The sequence below is a fragment of the Falco cherrug genome, chromosome 10 (genome assembly GCF_023634085.1).
Source record: "Falco cherrug isolate bFalChe1 chromosome 10, bFalChe1.pri, whole genome shotgun sequence".
NCBI classification, from domain to species: Eukaryota; Metazoa; Chordata; class Aves; order Falconiformes; family Falconidae; genus Falco; species Falco cherrug.
Genome location: NC_073706.1, coordinates 15,099,082 through 15,111,144, shown reverse-complemented (window position 1 = coordinate 15,111,144; position 12,063 = coordinate 15,099,082). Strand labels below are relative to the sequence as shown.

General features: G+C 44.9%; 1 long non-coding RNA gene across 1 annotated transcript; it reads right to left on the bottom strand.

Moving 5' to 3' along the window:
* Positions 1-1,245: 1,245 nt before the first annotated feature.
* LOC114017490 (uncharacterized) lies at positions 1,246-12,031 on the bottom strand. Its single transcript, XR_008734093.1, has 4 exons — positions 11,922-12,031; positions 11,277-11,384; positions 4,571-4,891; positions 1,246-2,788 (listed from the first exon to the last, which is right to left on the bottom strand). It is a non-coding gene; the product is annotated as an uncharacterized LOC114017490 (long non-coding RNA).
* Between the last annotated feature and the right edge of the window lie 32 nt (positions 12,032-12,063).

Sequence of the window (12,063 nt, the reverse complement as noted above, 5' to 3'; positions counted from 1 at the left end):
TTTCCTGCTCGCTGCTAGCATCAAGCCTTTGACCTTCCCTTCCCTGCACTGCACCATGGCTAGAGCCTTGGGGTTGAGATGTATAGAGGGTCACCCCTCTGACCAGCGCTGGAGGCTCCCAAGCACCACTAAAAAGCTTTTCCTGCAAAAAGGGGTCTGCTTTTCCATTCGCCCACTGCAGGGTGTTTCCAGGTTCCTGGGGCAGTAATGCAGTTCCATCCTGCTCCAGCTATGGGCCTGCCCATCCAAGGCCAGGTCTGTATCTGACATTAACATCCCAGGAATCTGCTCCAGGCAGGCAGGAATAAAGTAGAGAGACATGTTTACAACTGCTGGGGGGGGCGGGCAGAGAGCACCAGCGGGGGAGCAGACACAGCCCAGTGTAACAGTTTCATGGTCTAGCTGTCACCGTCACGGAATTGGTCTTGAATAAGGAGAAATGGAAAGCAAGCAGCAAGTCAGTTTTGCTCAGTGCTTTGGCCACAATTAATAAGGGAATGGGGCAAAAGCAGTAAGTAATTAAGTTGGCCGATAGCAGAGCTCTGTCCAGAGCAGGAATGTGCTGCATGCTGTCACGCTATAATTAGCAACATTTTGTTATAGTGCTTTTTCTTTCCTTGAAGAATCCCAAAAAGCTTCACAAAATGCACTTGGTTAAAATCACCAGCTCCCCTTGGGGAGAGAGGTGCCACATCTGCAATGCACTCATCCCATGTGGTGGAACAGCCTGGGGCTGGCAGAGGGAGTAGGATGAGGCTTTTCCTCCAAGGACACCCACTGGGAGACACAGGTTCCCTCTGCCGGGGGTGACCTGTGAAATGGGTGATTTTGCCTGTGAGAAAGCTGGGGTATGGAGAGGTGAGGTGGCTTTCTAAGGTCACTAAGTGAGTCATGGGTAAGGCTAGGAATAGAAGCCAGCAGTCAGGCTCCCAGCTGCTGTACCTATGGTTATTTCTGTTTATGCTCTTCACTTCTCTTGCCCATGGTTTACTGAGTGCATTCCAAGAGTAACTTGCCTGCCAAACTTCCTCCCCTTTAAAACCAGAAATGGACAGATAAGATAGTAGAAGAAATCAGTTTAACTGCTGGTATGTGCACAAACATACCTGAACTCTGTCCAAGTTATCAGCCAGTCTTTTTTTTTAATGCTCTTTTGGGGCAGGAGAAATGCCTCCAGTCTCAAAGTGCCTATGGCAGTTTGCTGGCAGGATATCAGATGATTTATTTCCTTCGCCTGTGGTCAAAAGGAGAAAAAATAAAGCAAAAAATAAAGAAGGCAATCATGTTAGACATAGCAAAACACAGTCAAGTGACTCCAATATAAATCCCATGAAGGCAATGGGAGAACTGTGGCTCTGGGAATTAGGAGTTTAGACTGCAAACCGAAATAAAACTGAAACCCCAAATAAATGCTGTGTTCTCCCCCAATAAATTTTCCCAGAATGCCTTATCTAACTCTCAGTGAAGGTCTGGAGACTTTCTTCTACCAACTTGAGTTGTAAATCAGATTGGGCCCAAGGCCAGAGTATCTGAAAAGCCTTAAATCAGGGGGTAACAATTTGGCTCTTTGTTATTCTTAGGGGGAGCAAAATTAGACTGCTGTGTCAACTGATGTTCAGAGGCAGCATAAAAAGGTTAATTCAGGTAGCAGAACTGACACAGAGTCAGACTGTTAATTCAAATGGAAGCACTGTCCTGGCACAAGTGACCAAAAATGCCACGCTGTGTCTGCCAGTCTGCTATCCAAAAGCAGGCACTGACCACAGAGACAGGCTTGCCTACTTTGTGACATGAGCTCTCTAAGTTCACTCCATCCACCCTTTGTCATGGATCAGCAGATGCGCTGCCCTTGCACCCTTGCATCCCAGTACAGTATCCTGTCACAGCACTCTCCAAACTATCAAGCTGCAACAAGGTCTTTTACCATCTCATACCAACATACTCTTCATGCCAGTCCCTCTGCTGCCTTCTCCTGTCTCACCTCATCCAGGGCATGTGTCTTGTCTCTGCTTCTTCCTCTCTCACCTTCCTTTCCTCAGCTGCTCTCTTTTCATTGGCTCTCAACCACTTAACTTAACCAGCCACAGCTGCACCTTATCTACATCAGCCAACCCACAGTTGTGTACTATCAATGCTAATTAACCCAGCTTCATTCCTCTACAGTATCCCATCACTTCTTCATACCTCTTGGCTCTCCCTGGTCTTTCCTTTCCGCTGTGTTTCCTTCTTTTTGCATTTTGTTCTTTATTTTTCTATTTGCAATGCTTTTATTGCAGTCTTGTTTTACGGTTCTCTTCATTCCCTGACTTGAGAGGGGATCTGCTATGTAAGGCATGCAGAAGCTACTGCTGCTGGTGCAAATGCCCTAGAAGAGCAGGGACATGCCTGGGTCAGCAGGCTGCCGTCTGAGCCTCAGGATGCAGCCCTGAGCTTTTCTGTCAGTGATCTGAGCCATGGAAGCAGGGAGCTGCCTGATCTTTGGCCAGGAGGAATTCAGCAGTGTGGTTCTCTGTTTCTTCTTCTCTGCTTTGCTGGATTCTTCCCAACCTTCTCTGGGATCTTTGCAGAGGGATCAGACCACAATAACGTTGGTTTGGTCCCCAGACATCTTGTATACACAGGCTATCCACTTCTATGAGGTGATTTTTGCAGAGTGTCCCAGGCATAAAAGCTGACCTCTCCTCTTTGCCCTCGCGGTGATTCCCTGATGATAGAGCTGGTGAGTAGTGTACAACCAAGCTCTCCCTCCTCCTGCCAGTCCTGGCTCTGCACGCTGGAGTTCCAGGTCCTTTCACAGAAATTAACATTTACTTTAAGAACTAAAATAAACAAAACCAAATAAATCTCCTAATAAAATAAGATCAATAAAAACATAGCCAAGTGCTTTGTTTTGCTTAGAAGATGCATCTTTGTGCATATCCACTTGTGTGTTGCCAAGTTTTGGAAATCAGCAAAGGCTGACATTGTTTACTGCAAATTAAAGACCCTCTGGAGACACTCTGTCTTGCTTTCCAGAGTAGCCTCGGGCTGGGGGAGGGAGGCAGTTGGACAGTAGCATAGAAGAAACCCTGTTCCAGTGTTGCTAACTATAGCATTAATTTCAGAGTCATAAATAACTTCAGTACCATGGTTACAGCACCAGCCAAGTATGATATCATTTAGTTTAGGATTAGGGAAAAATATCTTCCTTGAGGCTGTGGGTTCTAAAATAAGCAACTTTTCCAGAATGGGTTTTCTCCCAAAGACTACACAGAGAAACTCCAGCCTGTAGCTGTAAATTACAAGGATTACTTTGGTAAAACTGACTGGATGAGAAGTGTCAGCAGGTAAAATGGCTCAGAGGGTAGATTCTTCTGAGTTCCTCAGTGAATGACAGCCTGGCACTCTGTCAGTTTTCTTAGAAAACAGCACCTTCTGTGAATGAGAGAAAGTGTAGATTTTTCCAACCAGAGTTCTGTATTATGAAGACATGCAGAAGCACAGGCCCCTTAAGAAATCAGATGGCACTACTGACCATTAGAAAGATGGATTGAGAGATCGGCGGTGACAGTTCCCATGGCTGCATGGACATTATAGTAACTGCGCAAGCAAATGACAGCTAGCGTGCATCCATTGGTCCAGTCAAACAAACAAGTGTGATATTTGTATTACAAAATCTACACACAATTACATGCATGTACCACTCTGCAGGACCTTGGGAGCAACAGTGAAAAGGCTGCTGTGAGAGAGATCCTGAATATGAGTTACTATAGTACAGCATTATAATGGACTACAAGAACCTCAAATGGGACAAGCGGCTCGTGAGGAGGCATAATAAGAGAATTATGGAGAAACAGGCCCTTTAAATACTGAAAAAATGGTCATAGGTTGATGATACAGGAAATCTGGCTCTAGGGCTCCTGGATACAAAATGCTAGACCACACAACCCAAAGCACTGATCCCATTCAAAATTGTTCAAAAAGTTATGACATTAAATCTGTATTGGTAGGCTTTATGCCAGATTAGATATTGTCTTTCTTCCTGCTGCCGGCATAAAGCCAGCATAAACGCTGTATTATGTACTCTGGCTAATTCAACAGAAACGTAATTGTGTGCCCAGGCATGATCTGGATTGAATTTGTCCTGCTAAATGATCCAGTAGTGCTCAAACCTGGTATAAGGGACCATAGAATTGCGGTACAAACTTCCATTTCAAATTTCATGTTTTCTCTAATGTAAGGCAAGAGAATTTTGCCACATTATGTCTGTTATATATATATATTATATCACAAATGTCTGTGATAACTGTTGAAATGTTTTACCTCAGTTTAATGCCATTTCGCAGCACAGATTAGAGTGTTCCCACCCCCCCCACCCCGTGAAAAGCAGTGGAAGAGCTTGAACGCAATTTTAAAAAAGAAATGTACTTTTTATTTCTGCTCTTCCTGCCTCTAACCATACAGAGAACACCTGAAAAGTGACATTTCAGCATAAGCTGAACAAGACTGATTGATACACTGTGTTCATCAGCCCTGCCTCTCACTGCTACAGCCTGATCCCTGCTGATAGATTCTCTGGTGGTTAACTTACCCCCAGCTCCTGATAGCAGTCTCAAGTTTTGAGGCAATTGCAGGCTTCTGCAGCTCTGAGCAGCCTGAGGACCACAGCTTCTTTCTTTTGCTCTGTCTATGCTAGGCTTAGCTTCTTTGAAGTAACTGTTACCCATCATGATGTGGGAGGCCAGCATGGTTTTCATTTTCTTAGCAGTGGATTCAGCAAATACCAGATACCTTGTCCTCTCTTGGGCTGTGCTAAATGGAGGGATGCTTTTGGTTTGGGAATAGTCCTCTGTGTGTACGAATCTCACTGTCTTGAAGCTATCTTTATTTCAGCTGTGAATTGCAAAGCAACCTGAAAGGGAAAAAAAAAAAAAGAGGAAGATGACAGGAGAATTGTATTTGTATATGAGGACAGAGGTTTCTTGAGTTACCTGGTGTGCTTTAAATGAAAAAATACAAAGGCTATCTGGCCAAGGGAGTGGCTAGAAGAGGTCAGCTGACATTAGTCCTGATTTGCAGTACCAACAGTTTCTTTAATATGGCCAGTGAATAAAAGTATTGCTTTCAAGCTCAGAAGATACGCTGCTTGCTTGTGGCTTTGATGCTGACCTGTCCTTTAACACCAGCAAACTCAAATCTTTGTAATTTCTCATACTATGCCCATTTTCTCCACCTTGATTGCAGGACATCTGTTCACTGCCTAATAATACAGGACCCTGACCTACACTGCGATTTCTACCACCTCGTAGGGCATCACTCTTACAATGACCCAGTCTTCATTTTATTCGGGTTATTTAGAGCTTCACTGTTTTGTTAAAACTCTCTGCTGTTGGGGAAGGGAGTCAGGTCTGGTCCACTTGAGAGCTTTTGCAAGCTGTTGAGCTGCAGTATGCCAGACAACCTAGTCTGTAGTTGGGATGGGGCCTGGATAGTCCAAGGAGCCCTCTTTCCCGCAAGAAGAAACCATCTGCGAGAGCTGTGTGTGCCATCTCTACTTGGAAACCCCTGGAAGCTCTTCTCAAATGTAGTTTAGAAATATGCAGACAATTACGTATCACTGCTATTGTACTAAGACTGCCAACTGTGGGGTCAGGTTGTCCCCTTTGTTTTCCAGTAATTACTATTTTTAGTTCAGGTTTCATGAACCCAAAGGTCCTCTGGCTATGCTCTGTACAGCTTCATAGAAGACAGATGGGGCATTACAGATGCAGTGTACTTAGTCCCTGACACTTCATGAGATTCAAAGTCCAATTCAGTTGATTAAAGAATGATGTTTTCAAGTTCCGAGAAAAGCTGTCTCTGGATAGAAGCAGAATACCTGCAGCAGAAAAACAACCTAACAGGGAATAATTTCACCTGCACAGTAAAACAAGAAGATGTAAGTGTTTAGGGATCATGGGAAAAGTGGCTTGTTTTGGTAGCTCTGACCATGTCAGCTTGTCAAGTGCGAGATTTGTGGCCTCCCTCAATGCCAAGGCAGTCTGTAACCTAAAACAAAAGCCTAAAAAAAAAAGGAACTAGGTGACCAGGCATTGACCAGAGTAAGTCAGCGTAGAAGCCAGGCCAGGCCGTGTTCCTGGAACTGCAGTTCAATCTCAGTCCAAACATCGAGGTCACCAGTGGCCATCCCATCTGCAGTGTGAGCTGAGGGCATGAGTCAAAGCCACAAAAGGCTGCCATGACCTTGCCAAGTACAAAAAGCGCAAAGATGCTAGACACTGTCGTGTGTGTGCTGATTACTTCTGGCTGAAAGCAATAGAGGAGGTACAAGGTACAAGCCTCAAATACATGGGTGATCAAGAAATCCCAATACATCTGTTGTTCAGAAAGCACAATATAGATTCTAACCTTCCACATATATCAATCAACTGATCCTTATGAGAGGCCTGGGAAGATCCCAAGTAGCACAATTCTCATTTTACTGAGGCCACAAAGAGTAACTAGCTGACTAAAGATTGCAAACATCAGCGCTCATATTAAAACTGAGACTTGGAGAGTTCTTAGCCTCACCACTTGCTGCTGATATGTACCTGTAGCACGCATGGCAGCTAGGGAGCACTGGCCAGAATCCTGATGTTGGGAAACCACAGCTCTCAAATAAAGGACTGCCACACAAACACAGAGGTCTCACATTTAGGATGTCACCATGACAGAGAAGCCCAGACAGGCAGGGTTAGGTCAACACTTCTGAAAACAGTCTGTTTAAAACAAAAACTACTGTTGAATTTAGCTTGTTACTACTGAACAGGTTCCTTGGAGTAACACCAGTATTGTAGGATACAACTTGAACTCTAGCTCCTGGTTTCAGCCCTCAGTGTAAAACATAGCTGACTGCAGATTAACACAAGGTGGCCAATGGCTGCAGGTGAAAATTATACTAAAGGTTGATTGAACACAGATATGGCTGAAATTTGGTGAGGTGCCTGCCAAAGCTGAAAGGCCTGGGGAGAACGAATACAAACCCATGGGCAAATGATGGGAGCCAAGACTATTTCTCACCAAGCTATGTGAACCAAACCTGTCAAGTTTCACACGAAGGGCAGCCCAAGGCATACTCGTTTAGCTCTCAGAAACTGGAATTTATGCATAAATATGTGACAGCCTGTGGTAACCAGAGACTATTCTTATCACAGGAAACGCTGCTGGTCAGGAGGAACAAATGTGTTTGGTCCCCCAGCACCAACAAGCTTTTGACTTTGTCTGTGCTACAAAGATCCTTGGGTTTATTTCATTGGCAACGCTGTTAGTAACAAAAGAGACTAAGTAAATCCATTGACTTACACACAAGCTAACAAGACACGGAGAGCAACATGTTCAGAGCAGAGGGATATAGTGGAGTCTAAGCAGTCTGCCTTTGCCTCAGCTGGGTTCTCCTTAGCTTGATTTGTACCCTGATGAACATGACTAGCAGGAAGATAAATTGACTTCATTTACATATTAATACAAAAGAAGAAAGTTTAGGGTGTTTGGAGGGTTTATAACACACAATGGAAGGTGGGTGGCAGTTTAAGTGAGACTAGAAGAATCTAATTGAGTGTAAAGGAGGTTAAATTTCTGCCAAAGCTCAGTTTCAGGAGCTGCCAGAAGATGCCAACTTATCTCAATTTAGGATCCATCAAAGTAGTATTAGAATTTGGCCTTAAGCATTGAGTAAGCAGCTTTATGTGCCTGTGGGAGGGAGTGATACCCTAACAATAGTAGGAGTGGTGCATGGTGCATGCAAATTACTCTGAATACATTTGCTCTTCACAGTGGATTTTGTATGAGGATGGAAAGGAAATTAATTTCTTTTTAAAATAAAGCCCAAGATGTTTGTAGTTATTAAGATCAGTGAGTGATTTCAGTGAAAAATTACCTCTTGTGCAATAAAAACTGCTGTATTATAGCTCGGAAAACATGTTTTGTAACAGAAATAGTCAATGTTGGGGTTTCTATGTTAACAATAACTGTATTTAAAAAAAAAAAACAACAACAAACAAAACCCACAAAACAAATCAACAAAAAGCCCGGAATTTGATTGTAGAAAGAAAAAAACCAGGAAGACACGCCCCTCCCCCCCCAAAAAAAAACCCAACCAAAGAAAAAAGAAAACTTCTTAGAAAGATACTTGAAAAGGGGTTTTGTAAGTAGATTTAAAAGAAAAACTGCTAAAGACAGAAAATGGCTTTCTATAAATGAAGAATCCTTTCATTTGTGCTGCTCTTACAAAACAACGCAGGAAATCACACAGGATGCTGCTGATGAGGAGGAGGAAGTGGTTTTAAGGATGACATTGGACTCTGCAAGTGGGATGCCAGACATACCTAAGCATATGTCTTTCTGCCCGTTAATATACCATGAACTGCTTCTGCTTTCTCTGCCTCTGCAGGCAGAGGAGCAGCGCACACTACAGTTAACTCAGGGAGCTTGATCTGAAGCTTCTGTGGCTCATGACTAAACAGGGCCAATCTGTCTCGTAATCTCTTGCTTCAGGGTGCTGTGGTTACAAAACCTGTCAGGAACTGAAACTTTTGAAGTCTTACCCAGTTGTCTGGTGAAGGACCCACCCACTCTGAGTCCCATTTGACTCAGACACATCATATGGGAAGCAGGCAACGTATGAGAAGGCCTTACTATAGAAATAGGGCAAAGTATTTGACTTCTGCAGAACTCAAGGCTGCCTTTGCCATTTTAAAGTGGTTACAGTAAACAAGATAATCCATGTTTATTGTGCTCCTTGGCGTGTTGTTTTCCTTTCACTCTTGATGTGGTGTGCAGGTTCAAAGGCACCAGCACAATACCTCTTTGCTTCAACAGAAGACTGCATGTGCTCAGCCCTGCGTGACTGCTGTGATAGCGTATGCATCTACTGTAACTGCAAATGAAAACAGTTTCAGTTCTAGCTAGTCATTTGCTACCATTTTGAATACACTTCAAAATAACTGCACACAACGCATACAGATACACCTACATAATTTTTGTATGTGTATATATATTTTTATATATATATTTGGCATACTTTCAGTGAAGGTGCCTGTGTATTTCTGCACAGACTCCATGCCTGTGCTTCTTCTACTGTATAGGAAATGTAGCTTAGATTATTTTCAGCTAACCTATACTGCTTTTAGGAAGTTAAGTTCAGCTCAATAGCCACATGAAGCTGAAAAATCTTAAATTTCTATCAGTGCCCTTAAATAAATCCAAATCAGAGTAAAATAGTTATTCATGAGGCTCACTCATAAATAGTTCATTAAAACGTTGTATTGGTGAGCCTATAACAAAATGCAGTCTTTCACCTCCATGCTGTTTCTTAACTCACGATCAGAAATTCAGGAGACTGACTCCACAGTACTTAATCAGAGCCAGCGCAGATCTAACTGCCTGTTCACTGGTCTTGAATTGCCAAATGCAGTAATGCATCAATTCTATCAACTCCTAGTACAAAACTGAAATGCATTTTCCTGCTAAGTGTCACCTAAGCATCAGAGGAATGAGTTTCAGAGGTGAAAAAACCCCACACAGCTGTGTGGCTCAAAGGGTCCCTTGCTTCAGTGACACCTGCCCTATCTGTCCTCATGCAGGTGAAGTGTGCTGTGTGCCTTCCATGCAAAATGTGGCTTAATTCCTGACTTCTGTAGTGATGCAAGAAACAGCTTTTCAACACTAAGAAAATACTATGGACAAGAAAATAGGAAAATATATGGTCACGTTTTAAATAAGCAATTTATAAAATACAACTCAATTTCCAATCAGCTTGAAAAAAAATTACCCTTGCCTAACAAACAAGGCCCACCTGCAGTTTGGCTTTTTAGTGTCAAGGTTTCTCTTCGCTGATGGAAAAGGCCTTTGTGTGGGTTAAAGCTTTATAAATGGTTGCACACTGAGGTTTAGTGCTTATGCAGTTTCTCAAGAAGAGGTCAGCCCCTGGTATTCGTGGTACATTGTTTTTTGTGATGATGATGAGACAAGTGAGCTCCTTGTTCCACACCACTCTAAAAGTTATCAAAGAAAAGCCCTGGAGCAGGAAGACCTGGGGCTAAGGTTATCCCCACAGCTGCCTTTCCTGAGCTCCATCCATTCCCTGGGCAGAAGAGTCCCGGAGAGCAAGGATTGCTTCAGTGCACTGCACTCCCAGACGGAAAACATTTTTGCAAATGAAGTAAAGATGGATTTCCCCAAAAACACTGTATCACATTTCCTAGGCTAGTGCAAAGCACTTAAGATTGTCTGGATTGCTGCTCCTTTGGTGTGGATGCAGCCATGCACGTTTGACCTGAACACAGGCTCCCAGTGTGAACATGGTGGCTGTCTTGGCTCCCACAGCTGGCTTTCCACCCCAGGTAAGTCTCAGGGTGAAAACTTCTTGGAGGCACCCTGTGAGGTCCTGGGTATTGCCTGGGTGTGTGGAGGCCTCATGGCCTTGCAGTCTGGCCCTGCGTGAGCCTTGATTTTCAGAAGAGCTCAGCTGCCATCCGCACGCTCATTTCAGTGGCCAGGCTTTGAAAACAGCTCAGCTTTTTAGAGATTGAACTGTGGCAAATCTGGTCAGCTGTGTAACAAAAGGAGCTGTCACACACTAATTCATAGTCATTCGATCTCTAAGAAAAGCCACTTAGCAGATCTGGAGAAAGGCTGAAGATGATAAGGAAAGAACTCATTAAACTGATAGAATTAGAGATCTCTCTTAGCCTTCTGCCCGCCTGACATTTGCCACCTGTCACTCACTCTGTTTCTGTAACTCGGAACAGTAGGTTTTGGGAGCTGAGATTGTGTCTTCCTACATCTTCTGCTTAAAGTCCTTTTAACATTACATAATTACCAAGAATACAAAGGGAAAATGGTATGAAAGCTGCTGAAATCCAGTTTTTGTGATGCTGCTCTTGACAGCAAAAAGTCCCTTCTATCTCAAGAATCCTTTACACAAAGTACATCTCCTAAATAAAACATGTTAAGAATCAAAAAAAACCCCAAACCAACAAACCAAACCAACAAAGCTCTCTAGAAAACCTCTGTAACTAACACATTGCTGGAGCTGATGACCACAGGCAACCTCATAAGCTCATCTGTTGACTCAAATGCTCATTCTGCCAGAGAATAACCCCAAGAGCAGACACCTGGGTTCAAACATCACGAGTCCAGCTTCTCATGGCCTCTGAAGAAATACATTATTTTTTTTAAATTATCTTTTTCCCCAGGAAGGCCTGGAAGAAACTGCAGATTGAGGAACACACCCTGGTCCAAAATCATTAAGGAATTACCTTTTGAATCCTGATGCCCCACAGTTCAGTGTCCTGGGAGAAGGCATCGAAGGGACCTGTCCCTGACTGCCAGCATTGGGCTGAAATGCTGTGTAACTGCAGAGGCTGCTGCTCACCATTACATCGATGATAAATTCATGTAAAAAGAGACAAAAAGGATGCTCCTTTTCGGGTACAGGTCCTGGCCCCCCATTACCAGCGTGGGCAGACCCTGGCACAGCAGCGCCATGTAACACCCCTCCCCAGCACCCCTGCCCACGCCAGGCTGGCAGCTCTGGCCCTGGTGGCTTCCCACGGCCTGCCTTCCCCACACACGGATCTGGGGTTTCCTTTGAGGTCTAGGCATGGTCACAGCACTAGCTGTTACCTTCCCGGCTGGCCCACCCGCTGCAGCACTCGGTGGCACAGGGCTCGGGCTGCCCCCGGCCCCAAAGGGGTTATTTTCTGTCAGGGTTTTCCCTCCTCACTCCCCCACTACCCTCCACTGCTTCAGGGCTTCGCAAGGAGGCCTCAGGGCCTCGGGGACGGCAGCGCGGCGGCCCGGGCGGCCTCTGCGCCGCTCACCGTGGCCTCTGTCCCGCCGGCCGGTCCCTCAAAGCCGGCCGGGGGTGCGGAGCTCCCCCGGTCCCCGACGGCCGCTCTTACCCGTCCCCCTGCCCGCCTGCGCCGCGGCGCGGCCTGCGCCCTCCGCCTGTGTACAGCCGCTGCCATGGCAACGGCGCCGCGCGGGAGCGCCCGCCTGACGGCAGCCGGGCAACAAGGGCCGTGCCGGAGGGGCGTGGTTAGA